The sequence below is a fragment of the Mastigoproctus giganteus genome, chromosome 4, assembly GCF_048544385.1.
Source record: "Mastigoproctus giganteus isolate SK-2022 chromosome 4, ASM4854438v1, whole genome shotgun sequence".
Taxonomy (NCBI): domain Eukaryota; kingdom Metazoa; phylum Arthropoda; class Arachnida; order Uropygi; family Thelyphonidae; genus Mastigoproctus; species Mastigoproctus giganteus.
Window position 1 is genome coordinate 129,721,147 of NC_143578.1, and position 14,954 is coordinate 129,736,100.

Genomic DNA, 14,954 nt, shown 5'->3' on the forward strand with positions numbered 1-14,954 from the left:
GCGTGCAGTACATAATTTTACAACGATACGTCAGCATTTTAATGAATAATATGCAGAACTTCAGTAACGTTAATCTTCGTTGAAAGCGATGCCCCATCACGCCATGGCTTGTATACTTGAATCAAATTTCCTACACGATGCGCGACTCACAGAATCCCCTTCTCTAGTTACTCACGAGCACTGACATTACACTTCTGGGAATAATAATTTTACTAATCGTGCACGAACTTGCATTGTGAAACAGTTGTGCAACTGGGTACGTGAATCTCAGAGACATCTAGTGGCCACTAGATATTTCTTCAAAGTTGTTTCTATTTGGATTTAGAGTTAACAACAAAAATTATTACAATAATTCTAAGTAGAGCAAAGTTTATTGGGATTAAAATGCACTGTCAGAGTACAAATTTGTTGCTTTGTTGAAAGTATACAAATCGAAGGGTTCTGGCATTTTTAATTACTGCATCTTCTAATCTATTAACTATATCGATACATATATCGATACGAACTATATCGATAAGACTTAACTATATCGATACAGCTTGTCATTTTCCTAACTCGTCCCACCTCATTTTATCTCTAAGACAAAATATTACATTTATTTAAAATTACCTTGGCGTTCGCATTCAGAAACTAGCCTCAAACAAGCCAAAATTTATTCTTTCTCCAAACCTAACCGCTCCATCTGACTCCAATAAGCGATAAATTATCCACATTTATGATTCTCCAATCCACCACCTATTTTTCTGTTCAGAGACTTGCCTTCCGGCCTGTATAGATCACCTTAGGAAACTAATCCCTGTGACTTCCCTGTGAGGATCCAATTACTGCTGAATCCTCTGAAGAATTCATTTAAAGACCAGCCACCCATTTACCACATCTTAAATCTCTCAATCTACAAAAAACGAATCCCAAATCAAAATGCAGTAATTGCATTTAATAGAATTAAATCGCCAGATAGATTTTTTCCCCTTTAATGACCTCAATAACGATCCCGTACTCTAGCAAGATGGAGGGTTAATCAGCATTGGCCCAGGTCACTTTTGCGTGAGAGGGGCAAGAAATACCTCTCGGAATATCGGTGTTGACACTGCAAGACGACAGGTTCATAGTGTGTTAGCGTTTAACGAGCCCGAACAACAAAAATCGTTAAGTCGACCAATTCATTTAATGATCCAATTAAGGTGGAAACGTTTAAGCTTCTCTCTACTGGTCGCAAATGCCTTTTGTTGTGTCTTGGCTTACAGCAGTCTTAAATGTATCTGACAAAAAGAAATGAATAAATCCTTCCAACCAAAACTCAGTGACGTAATTCTGGTGTGTAGACGCGAAAGAGGCACTGATTAGGACACGTTAAATTTGGTCTAGTTTGGCTTCTTTTTTGTGTAAATTATAAAGCTACATTTACAAGTGAGCAAAATAGGCGTTCCACAAAAAGCGAACCTTTTGGATTCCATTTTGCACTGAAATATTTGAAATTTCAGTTATTTATGAGGATAAGAAATGTGATGAATATATAAAAAATATTTCAATAAATAAGTTTTCGGTGGAGGCAGAAGGGTGAACAAAAATGGATGGAGAAAGGTGGGCCTAGTTTTTTCTGGAAAAAAAACTAGGCCTATCTTTTTCTAGTCTCTTAAAACAAATTTATTTAACATAGTCAATGAATTCTATAGCATCAAGACGATGGCCAAATTAATATTTGTTCGAAAATCTCCCACTGAATTTAGTCAAATTTCTTTGATTTCCCAAAGCACACTTTGTACCCGCGCTTTGTGATTGTTGGTCTGATGCCAGGATTCAACACTCAATCCAAAAACGTTCTACTTCTAAGTTTTCGAATTGGTTGGAAAGTAAGGCTTATTCCACACATAACTAGTTTCTTTCTAATTGGCACAGGTCTATTCAAGCAGTGTCACGTGGTTTATTTGACGTTTTTTTTTTTTTTTACATCTATACCACTTCTAGTTGATAAACCACGAAAATGTCCTTTATATCAACAGTCGTCCAACTCTGGTTTGTCAGTGAGCTACAGCGGAAAAACTGTTATTCACTTTTTTTCTTTTTGTGATTGTTAATTTGTTTCTATCTGAGATTCCATTCCATATTGTCGATTCCCCGCCATGGCCTTATGTTGTTAAAGGTGACGCCCCAGAGTTGATTAACATACTTCTTTAAATCGAATAAGAAAAACGCGAGTGCCATTCATAAGTGCCGGAAGAGGGAAGGACCCATTTATTATTCTCTGGACTCCTTTGACTACCGATAGGTTAGACAGTGGTTTTATTACACTAGTAATCCCTTAAAAATGTCGGTACTTAGACCACATACTATAAAATCTCGACACCTTGGGATGCCTCTTCTACAAGCAAAATTAAATACGTTATCATGTGAACCTATCCCTCGTGTCATGGAGGTTCCTGCAACAACCCTGTAGTACATTAATCACCGATGATATCTGAAAATGAAGAAGAAGAAAAAAAAAGAAGCAGTTGGTGCTCAGCATTTGCTATTTGACCCAACAGCTGTGTCGTCAGTTGACCTGCATACATGCCGGATTATATCATTCCTACGTCTACGGATATCCACCAAGCTTGTAGCAATTACTCCACAAAACTGTACGCATCCACGTGATGCGAACTGACTTCATTGGCTACTTTCATATGCGTGGCAAAACAAAATTCCTTGGAAAGGAAATACACAAGTTTGTACCAAGCTAAAAGAAATTGATGTGGATGACCAGGATGCAGTAATTAAGTCTTGGCATCTGCGAAAAAAATGACAGCGTTACCCTTGACAAGGAAATTAAGGCTGTACACTGATACCCTTGACAACGGGGTGTAGCCTGAATGGAATCGCTTCTTTAACATATTATACTGGCAATAGGGACATTCTGCCAGGCGCAATCCTCCTGGAGAAAGCTGGAGACAAATGTACGAAAGCTATTTCCAGGTATCTTCGCAACTAAGGACGCAAAAGATCCTGATGTCATCCGGTCGCCAAGAAAATGACATCGTATCAGAAACATACAACTATATTTAACTCCCCGCCTGTCTGTTACGAACGTGTAATCGTTCGTCTGACAGTCCTAGTAATTTCTTTCACCTTCCTTTCCTCTTTCTCCGCTGCTCCCACCCTCCCTTACGAAAGAGTCGAACAGCAGAAGGGGAGAAAAGTCATTAATTGCATTTATCCTCGTTGTTATGGCAACTGTTTTATTATAACTTCTGCTGGTCAAGGCTGTGACGTCGAAACGGGGGTTAGTTCCTGTCCGTTCCCCTGATGACACGACTCACTAACGATGTACAAAGTAATTAATGTTTTGGCGGAAAGGCCATTAGGACACCTCTACATAAAGAAATGGAGTGGCGAACACGACATCCATTAATTCGCACGGACACACTGCGGATGTGCGAGTGGTAAGCATGCTGCGGAAACTAAGACTTTTGTACATTCCGGTAACCTTTTAACCTTTCCGAATCAAGTGTGGATTTTGAATCCAATTCTTTCTGTTACATCACTTTTAATGAACGTTTTTGAGAGTTTAAGGGAGGGCTAATTCCCCTCCCGAGAGAGGAATTAGCTTTCCATTTTCTAATGCAAGACTACATATGTTATTTAAAAAGACACTCCTAGGAGTGTCTTTTTAAATAACGTCATCTTTTTAAATAACATAATATCGAGCACTTAATAGCTCTCTATTATCAAAACTCCTAGGAGTATACAGCAGCTAATGGCTAATCAAAACGCTTAGGTCTGTAGAGAATGATTTTATTGACGTTAAAAACGCTTTTACTGGCGTTATTCCAAAAATTTTGTAACGAAAAACCGTCACGCGAAAAGCGTTACGGAAGTGACGTCATCTTCAGCTTCCGTCAGAAGCGAATTATTGTAACTTGTATTGTTGCAATCATCAATCATATTGATGGCAACAATAATTTATCTTCTACTGGACCAAATTTAATGAAATTTGGCAGGGAGCTTCATCTTAGCTCTATACTAGAGGGAAAACTTTCAAACCTCTGAAAATTGCAGTAGTTTTTCCAGGATAGTGGAAAATATGAACATGTGATCAAGGAAATTTTCTCACGTAATAAACGGAATAATGTGGACTTACAGCATATTGTTGGAAAGCTAAGGAATTTAGAAACTGAAATATTGAGGTTTTAAGATACAAAAAAAACGTTAAAACGTTTTTAACGCCTGCCGATGACTCTTAAATGTAAAACACGTTAAATATGCTAGCGGCAGGACACATTATGTACCTGCTACAGAATTTTTTTTTTTATCCCCAAATTTTATACCTCTTGAAAAAAAGAGACTGACAGAGACGATATTATTTATTTATTTTTGTTAAACAGAAATAACCGATAAATTCTCTCGGAAAAGGTTGCCCGGTAATGAAGAGAACATCAATCAGATATGCAGTCAATATAAGGTATCAATAATTAGTCAGAATCGTGTGATTCACTGAAACCATAAATGAATCACTCGCTGTGATTCTGCTATGGAAAAGTGTTTTATAATCTTTATCGCAGTGTCCTATCTAGGGCTTGCAATACCGGTCAAAATCTTAATACCGGTATTTCGGTATTTTTAATTTATGAAACCTGGATACCGGTATTTCAAAAACAAACGTTTTTCTCAATAAATTTTGATGACAATTAGGTGCAATAAAGTAAGGAAAAAAACAAGCACCGTAATTACTTGAATTCAAGTTTTAAATAAACTTTTATTGCAATAATAAACATTCCGAAGAAAATCATTAAAATACAGATATTCTAAAAACAAAAAATTACACATTGTTACTGCAAAGTTTAGTTATGTTTAAGCACCACACTACCTGTCCGAATAAAGTGAGCTCTTAAATAAAGTGAGCTCTTAAGAAACATAAGCAATCAATAGTATGATCGTTTAAAATGGATCTAATTTTGGTACATATTTGATTAGGGGCAGAAAATGCCCTTTCGGATTCTGTTCTGGTACTGAGATAATCGTAGACGATCTCAGTCCATATTTTCTAGGCTTTGAACTTTTTTAGCAAAAATAGTTAAAAGTATTTCATTAATTTCCGACTCAAGTTCATCTTTTAAAATCTCATTGGAGTCAAGAAATTTCTTATTTTGGAAAGAATTTGCGGAATACTGATGTTCCATTCCATGTTGGTCTTCCATGATTGAATTATGTTCATCATTTTCTGAAGGAGAAAGACGTTTTATTAAGCGAAGTATAATTTTCACTATAGTATCTTTACTGAGTCTGGGAGAGAACAAAGAGTGGGGATAAGGAATAAAGAAGAGAGCAAAAAGTGTAGTTAAGGAATTCTTCACATATATAAATGCAAAGAACAGAAGGACAAATCAGATTGGACCCTTATGCAATGGACGTGGGATAGTATCAGATAACAGCTGAAGTTGCAGATGAACTCAACAGTTACTTTGAATCGATATTTACATAAAAGAACCCTTTTGTGTCAATAAGATATTGTGGAAGTGAAGTTGAAAAAAATGTAATTAATGATGTTGAAATTTCAAATGATTATTTAATGAGAACTTTCGCACCTACAGGCGAGTAAGGCTCCTGTGGTTGATGGCATATACCCTATAAGGCTCCTGTGGTTGATGGTATATACCCTATAATCCTCTTAAAGGAGGCGGCAAGTGAGTGCATTGAACCATTAAGGCTAGTTATGAGAGCATCACTGGACTCCGGAGAGATCCATTGGATTGGTGTAAATTGGAACATAAAGGCGGTTCTAGGAGTGTAACGGAAAATTACCAACCGACCAGTCTAACTTCAGTAGTAGGGAAAATCATGGAGGCAATGATCAAGGGTGGAATTCAGGTTCATTTAAATGGAATTCTGAAGGATACTCAGCATGGTTTTGTAAAGGGAAAATGTTTAACAAATCTGGTTAGCCATTTTGACAGGTCACTCGTGAGCTGGATTTAGGGAATATTTTCGACATTGTTTATTTGGATTTCAGCAAAGCATTTGACTCAGTCCCACATGAGTGGTTACTTTATAAGTTGGAGTAGGCTGGAATCAGAGGGAAAATCCATAGATGGATAGCACGATGGCACCAGGCAGAGGGTTGTGATAAATGGTTATTCCTCAGATTGGGTTAAAATAAGTAGTGGGATTCCCCAAGGATCAGTATTGGGACCACTGTTGTTTTTGATTATCTTAAATGACATCTATGAAGGGATGGAGGGCGTGAGGTCTAAACTTGCAGATGATGTAAAGATCAGTAGAGTAGTTAATGATCGCCACCAAGCAAAGTTCTTCAAAGTGACCTAGATAGACTTGCGGGATGGTCAGAAAAGTGTCAGCTGTGCTTTAATTCAGCAAAATTCAAGGTGTTACACCTGGGGAACAGCAACCCCAAAATAACTTATACAATTGGTGGAGTTGAACTAAAGTCAGTAGTGGAGGAACGCCACTTACGATACGGTCAGACATGAAGTTGTCCGAGAATTGTGGACAGGTTGCAATGTTGCATGGTGTCCTATCGATGATTTATCGAACATTTGCTAGTAGGATAACGACGTCATAATCACATAGGTGATTTTATAACCTTTATGTGATTAAATTATAAACAATTATTTTTTAAAATTAGTACCGAAAAACCGGTATTTTTTGTATCAATACCGGTATTTCAATACCGGAAAAAAATGACCGGGATCCCGGTATTGTAAGCCGTAGTCCTATCCATGGTTCAAAATGAGTCTTGGTGCATGGGCCTAGGCGTTCGTGAAGCGTTCTGATGATACGTTTTTCTGGCTGCTGTCCTCAGATTATCAAGTCTAACACATCAGAAATGTAAGGTGTGCAGTAAACTACGATTTCATGTATAAGAGGAGACATCATTCAGTTTCTACAAAGCTCCAAAAATGATATTTTATCTTCTCTCGAAAAACAAGAGGAAGCTCATCTTTCTCTGAAACAGTACTTCAAGTTTTTCCTGTATCTGGAAATCATCGATCGTATTTCGCTTGTCAAGAAGTCAGTCTTACGGGTTTTAAGACAAATACCGTTATTCGAACTAGGCAAGAAGCTCGCGGGCATTTTGTGCTGGAGGTTGAAATCTCAAGTTTTATGAGATCTTCTAGAAAATGGATTTTTGGGAAAAATGCAAACCTTTTATAAACAAGAAAAATTACATGACTGTAATGTAGGTATATTAGAATTGCTAATTCTACCACAACTCTTTATTTTTAAGAAAAAGGAAAGATTCCATTATAGGCAAATAATCAAGTTATTAAAAACGAAGGACAGACTATTACTTAGTCTTTAAAATCGTGGAGAAATATCAAAGGTTATAAATGAATTGCCCATTTAATGTGATAACTTTTATTGAAGTATTTATCTATTGTTGGGCCCATTGTACCTTTTATGCAATATAAAGGATGATTATTTCAAGAATCCTGAAAACTGCGAGCTTGATTTAAATGGCAATCTCCCAAGATCATTTAAAGTATGGTTATCCCCTACGCTCTTGAGAGAAAGCGTAGGAGATAACCATACTTATAATGATGAGCTTTTATTAACTCCGTTGTTGAAGCTCAAAATATTTAATGACATTGCACAACTGTTTCACGGCCCTAATCTCTAATGGAAACCAAATAACATCAATCAAACTGCTGTCACTGAAAAGCCTACAAACTGAGTAGCGTAGCTAACTCTCGGTGGTTTTCAAAATAAATATTTGCCTTTTCGAATTGCAAACTTTACCCCAAGGATATTCTAATTCGGGAAGGGATAGAAATGAAAGGAAGGTGTTATTTAATTACAGCGAAACATATCGATCTTTGAAGCTGATTACTTCAGAAAAATTTACTTAAAAACCTTGGACACCGAGCACGCAGGGGAACAACGCTACATCCAGTCCAACTGTGTGGTTTTAATGTCTGCCGTGCACTGCTCCTCAGAGGAAGTCGTCCTAACATTCGAATCGATGCACGATGCCGCAAGTTCGTGTACCGTATTCAGCCAGCATTCTCTTGCCAAAACACTTTCCTCTCGTTCTTTTTTTTTCTTCTTTCTGTTAAGACGCCAAGGACAGTTCCTTCTTTTTCCTCTCCCACCGTAACCTACTTGGAATCTGAAAACTCTCACTGCCAACGAGGTGATCTTTTCATGCGGGCGAAGACGCACGTCTACCACCCGCTGTGTCCGAATTGACGAGGTTCACACCGTTATCAGAATGGCCTCGCTTTAAAGTGTTGAGCCAAGTTTTGTCAGGCATTTTTCATACCTCCCGAAGTTATTTTACATGACCTTGAACAGCAGGGAGAGGAAACGGTGACAACAACAAGAAAAATAAGAAAAATATTTTCTTACTGAGTTGAAGAGTTTTGGCAGATGCTGAAATATTGAACATGTCTGCATCTTTTTGACGCTAAGGACAACCTTAGCATCTTCTGCATCTTTTTGACACTAAGGCAAGATTTGTAGAATCTCCTTTCTGTTTACTAGCTATCGAGCGGTGAATGGGGAGCTGGATTCAAACCTCTGACCTTTCCACATGGCAGGTAAGTAGGGATAAGCGTCAAGTATAAAATGTTGACTGCGCAGGGTGCTGGGGAATGTTTAAAAAACGTTGTCGTAAGATCAGAACCGGTTACTGACGCCATTAGGCGTCAAAAGATAAACTTGTCCTCTCGCATTACTGACGCCATTAGGCGTCAGTAATGCGAGAGGACAAGTTTATCTTTTGTATTGAGCCTGTAAATTCAATGATCAGTTTTCTGGATGAACCAGACGTTGGAGTAAACCATGAAACATCGCCAAAGACCAACTATGCCTATTTTTATTCTAATAAAACCCATAAAATTCTTCACCTGTTAACTGGAGTCGAACCGAAATCTTTTTAATATGGTATGGAAGCTTGGTGGTCTCAACTACTACTGTATTGCTACGCTGGGCACCCTACCTCACTTTTCTTTCTCGTTTACCAAATAAAAGTAACGAATGATTATGAATTTTTTCCAACTATAACACGATATCTTAAAGACAGTAAAGAAATATGGAAGAGAACCAAGTTTTAGCGAAAATAGATTCATACTGTTTATGAAATTTGATTAGGCAAGACCAAGTGTAGCTTCACGTACCTAAGGCCAGCTAAGGTAACGTTACACATTTGTATATTAGATGGGCTAAGAACCCAGGATGCTTGCTTTTAGTCTCTTCCCAGTAGATGGAAATATCACAGCATCCGATAATTGAAATCTTCTAGTAATAACTGGGAAGAGGGTGGCTGAACTAACAAAACATTTTTTATATTGACTTGATTCGCTTGTGGATATATATTTCGATTCAAAAAACTCCATAAATACCGAGCATAAGTTTTGTGCGCATGATATTATATGGTGTATATCTATAATGAATTCTAACTTTAAATTTATTATTATTTTATATATTATTTTATTTTAACGTATTAATATAAAAGCTGTGTATATATTTATTGTTTAAATATTCGTCAGCATCGTGCTAATAAAAAAAACAAGGCCCACTGCGTACATTTTAAGTTGAAGCGCGTTCAAAATTAGTGGCGGAATGTCGACTGTTAATCTATTTATTTCCGCTTAGCTCTCCAACCCATACCGTACGCCAACAACGACAGAAAATTCGTCTTCTATTGTACATTATAATACTAAATTCATCTTCTTGTGTTTTAAAACCAGGGTAAAATAGGTGGCCATCAAAAATCGTTGACAACATAAGTGGGAAACTATTTATTCTCACTTATCTTAGAGGAATCTCATTTTCTCAAGTTTCATCCTGAAAAATCTACTCCATTACTCAAATTTAAATTGGAATCCACGAAGTATCTCGTAAATTTCTAAAAATGGAGGGGGGGTAGCGTAAAAAAATAAAGTAGGCGGTATCTTACCAATAACTTAGGGATAACCGAAGAAAAATATCCAGTTTCTAAGAAGCAGTCTTAGAAATGACCAAAAGTGGTTTCGATTTTATTCCCCACTGAAAATGAGCGGAGGAAAGACGACACCAGTCGCCAAAGAAAATGGATGGGATTGACATACTAAACGTGACTTTCCTGTTGATGCTGGCTTCTTGTGTCGTGTTCCTCATCCATATCTCTCGCACTAACTTACTGACTTCTTCTGAAGGTTTTACGCCGGCTAGAAAAGGCAGGAAATAATTGAAGTCAGGACCAAAGAAGCGACGTACTACACAGATAACGACAGAACTTTCAGAGCTGCCACGACGAGATTTATGGCTGAAAAGGCTCAATCGAGGAAGGAAAGCTCCAATTTGCAGACAAAGAAATGGAACAACGAAAACAAAACACGTCACTGTCAAACCTCATTACGATGGAAACTTGGTTGCAAAGATGGAACCGTCGAGCGGATCACGGTGCAGTTTGTTTGTTTGTTATTTGGTTTTTAGGAGCATTAGCAACTAAGGCCATATTGCTCCGGGAATATGCGGTGGTCATTCCCTGACCTTTCCGCATCCTCCGTATTTGGTGGTGACGGGCTCGAACCCCGGTCTAATCAAGAAGCGTGTGCTACGCACTGCTGCTCCTTCCCACCTGGCTACGGAGGCGCCACGGTGCAGTTACCTGCTGAATAACATCCTTTCGATGTTAAGGGACGCATGACGGAGATCTGAAGTTAACGAGATTCATTGCAGAATATGTACGATTGAGTTAAACTTAACAAAAAGCATGGTAGAAAAATGTTAATTGTCCAGCTGGCTGAATTTTTATCTTCTATACAACTTTCGCAGAGGTTCAGCGCCTTCAGTATACTGAGATTTCCCACATCCCTTAACTACCAGATGTTGACACAGAAATTTTCAAATCTTGGAGTTCTTATTTCAGTACTGCGTGTGTCATCAGCAGGTGTGGTCCATTAAATACAAAATTCGTTCTGACGTTGCTTAAAGGTCAGATCGAGGTGATTTGTATTTTTAAGGCATGATTTCCGTCTGGACTTTGTAATCGTGGCTGCTTATACGTTTTTGGCTATTCATAGCAGTGAGTCAAGGACTTCGGGCGTTTGAGCAAAACAAAAATGGTAGATAACCAACCATGGGTAGCGAAAGGATACCGGACAAGAGGGGATACTTTTCCCTTCCTCCCTCCCTCCTTGGAGTTAAATCAGCATTACTTTTCAGTAGCCTGTTGAATGAATAGCTACTGACTTTCGTAATGCAGGTACACACCCCACCCTCCTCGATTCGTCACAGTCACGATCAAGTTTAGATTGCCAAGCACATTATAATATAAAGTACACCGGGAAGAGAAAAGGTTTATATCAATATTCCAGTAATCTCGTAATTTATATAAAAAAGAGGGGGGGTGACCCTCTCCTTCATAAAGAAGAAGCTACTAATCAAATACTTAAAGGACAATTTATTAGGATCCTAGCTCACCTTGCAAAGGATACGCGAGCATGCGTATTGTATATACATAAGTTGAGAGAAGGTATCTCCCACAGTCCTCTATGGTACATTTTCGATGGTAAAAGAAACAAGCAATGTGACTTGAAAGCCGGGGGAAGAATCCTAACACGAAGGCGCCAGTTTCAGCAGGACACCAGCTTAGGGAATATACTTAGCTGGTGTTTCTCTGAAATTGGCACCAACATTTTGACCAACGCTGCTCCGGTTGTTCCAAAGGAAGAACAAATCATAAATTTATAAGATTTCGATTAACCAGCACTGGTGCGCCACCAGACATGATTTACTGGTACACATCGGAAATCCTGTACCCGTTGGACAACACGTGGGCAATTTAACCTCTTAAAAATATCCACGATCAATTTGTTGGGGTGGTATTCTTAATACCACCCCAACAAATTGGTGTCCAACTAATTTTTACGATTAGGGGTCAGCTTACCTTACTGGAAAGTTACCTGATGTGTATATAGAATGATGCGAATAGTTAAATAAATTTTCTGTTTATATTCCAGGGCCACGTAGAGTCAGAGGATTACAAGAACTTTGTGGGCTCGAAGTGACTAATGGACTGGCGGCTAATAACACATCACAAAAAACATTGTTTGAAAGAAAAAGCTTTTTTATTTCTTTTAAAGTAGCTAAACTCTATTAGCGGGAAAGCACCTGCCGAGTTTCCTTAGCGCGACAGACTGTCGAGCAGTTACGGAAGAAAGAATCTCCCAAAAATAACGGCGGGGAAAAGTGCGGTGACACACACACACACGTGGAACAAACACTAATTGCCGAGTTTGAGACATTTTTAAGGAACCTGACGAAATTAAGAAACAACTCTGCTGCGCAGAAAAGCGTGGTCTTCTCCAGGATCCATATATTGAATTTCTTAAGTTTTAGAAACACATAATCGTTCAAAGCGATCAGATGAATAACAACGTTGCTGATGACATTTTTCGTGGATAACGCAAAGACACCACAACGCCCTCTGCAACTTGAAAGAATTTGCCCTTCGGAACCCAATCAAAAAACGGTAAATGTGGAATTCAATTTTTCCCCTCGTGTACTAACGGAACACCGTACCAGAACAAGGATGGGTGAGATGGGTGAATGGGCTTCTGTTTATAGTCCATTTATTGAGGTAAAATCGAACCGCAGGACAAAGGAAAAGAGCTATTTCAGCTTTATTCCTACTGTAAACTATGTTATGAACTTGAGTAAATTTAGGAAGTAAAGCCTCGTGCTATGAGGACAATAAAAGATTAATGTACAAAAAAGGCACGACTTCACCTTCGTAGCATGAGACTACGCCCTAAATTTACTTAAGATTTTAATATGCTGTACCATCTCACACACACTGTGTATATATCTCGTTGGGTGGAGAGGTTGTTCACATCTTGATGGTGCCTATGAACCCACCGACGTGACTTCAACAGTTAAAAACTACAAAAAGCAGACCCGTCTGGAGACACACGAATTGACAATTTGGCTGTTCCATGCCCACCTCCTCCATCCTGTCATCAACCTGTTTGCTATCGTCTTCAGAGATCTGAAGTTCATTTTCATCCCAAAATTAAAACTGCAGTCTGGGTAATAGCGTATATTTCTCCACTGGAGTAGCGCAATACCGTGACAACTCGTGGAGGAGAGCCTCCACAATATGAGATCAATGCCCTAAGTAGCAAACGTAGTTTGCTTATTACTACGTACATAATGAGGCTGTGTCCTACTTGCACATTAATGCTATATTACAACCCCGACTAGACATCTATTAGCTATCTAAGGAAAGGAAAATCCTATACGAAGCTTCCGTCCCTCAAGTACAGGTTTGTTCCAAGTGCAGACGCGTCTGTATCCGGAAGATACAGCTCAATGGACCACGCCTCAAATATAAACATGTTTCTTGTGGCCCGAGTTCTGAAAGACCACATTATATCTATGCTTTCATCTTTGGCAACGCTCTCACCGAGAGGTACTGCTTTACTTTCGTGTTTCCTGTTTATCGTATTAAATTAAAATCTGACATAATTTTCTTTCGAACTTCACGTCAGTTACGCTCACTTCATTTCGAAAATGAAAAACTGAACTTCTTTAGCTGAAGACTACTATATAATAATTATGTTCTTTTTCCTGCAAAGTAGGTCAAGTGTCACCTGTACTTAGCACTACGATTTTCTCTTAAACTAGAGATCCGAGTCTTGATTGTAGCCCCGTTAACAGGGTTCTTTCAAAACCAATTGAGAAATCGGGATAGATAATGCGAAAATTTCCACGTTTCTGATATCTCGTACTGAAACGCTGCATTACGAGATAACGCGTGAATATTTTAAACAGCCAATGGGGCATGAAGTGGAAATTCTGATCTTGAAGTGTTCGCTGCAATTTTAGGAATGTTGTCAGATAAGACAACATTCCTAAAACTGCATAGTGGAAGTAACAGGCAGATTGATTTCATTTAAGAGCTGTATAAATATAAGATTAGCTGCTAAAAAAATTAGATACTAAAATATATTTCTGCTTTGTGCAATGAAAGTACAAACAAACCCGTCGGTGGACGATATAAACAGAATGGTAACGGTGTACTGGAGCGAATTTTCCAATCTGACTGTGAAAGGTGTGCAAGTGGAGATCAGATCTAGATTGATCTGAATCCTAAAATATTCTCATTTAAAATTAACTAATAAAGCATGCAGCTGTACCCGATCTATAAATCTATCCACGGCTCTCACTTAAAAATAATTTATCAAGAAGTCTTTATTCCGGCCAAAATTCTATAAACATTATGGGGGATCGGACATGTGACCTCTGTGTGTATATGACGTTACATTAAAAAGGTAAACTGCAGCCATTATCAATTTACTGTAGGATGGAAGCCTTCTCAATCCATGTTGAGGGAAACGAACCATAATCTGCCACTCTGGTCCAGTGCTGGTTGGAATAGACCCAATAATGATCCTTGGGGTACACCTGCAGGTGTACCCCAAGGATCATTATTGGGTATATTCCATTTCAATGTATATATATTTCCAGACTAGAAAGTGTTAAATTTTTGTTTTATCCAGATCATATTAACGTATACAAATTCCGTAATTATCTTAACACCTGTATTAAACACCGGACTTTCCTAGAATCTACTTCAACTTTGGATGAAGCATAACAATCAGATACAACACAGATAAATGCGAATTAGTATAAAAAGATGATATCAAATACAAATTATTTGATATAATTTGCATTTTATTATACATACTAAACAAATTCTCCGCCCCCACCAACCGGTTTCTATATCTTTATCTCGAAGATGGGGGCACTAAGTATATTTTAAAACGAATTGGGATTATCCATTTCAACATTAAAAATAAATTTCGGAGAGTCTGTGATCGGAAGTGTGCCACAGCATAAGTTATTACTACATGCAATTTAAATGAGCAGCCTTCGTTTTAAGCAATTACAGAGGAATGGTTTTGGGTTGATGCCAAAACAAACTCAAGCCATGGGGCGTCAGTGTATGTACGCTTGTTACCTGCGTGTTCTAA

The 14,954-nt window shown here is 38.2% G+C and overlaps 1 protein-coding gene and 1 long non-coding RNA gene across 2 annotated transcripts in view; one reads left to right on the forward strand and one right to left on the reverse strand.

Annotated features, from left to right (window-relative positions):
* Positions 1-14,954, reverse strand: part of LOC150087059 (uncharacterized) — a 114,054-nt gene that overhangs the window by 45,601 nt on the left and 53,499 nt on the right. The window lies entirely within an intron of this gene.
* LOC150087060 (uncharacterized) overlaps positions 1-14,954 on the forward strand; it is a 72,389-nt gene that overhangs the window by 8,689 nt on the left and 48,746 nt on the right. The window lies entirely within an intron of this gene.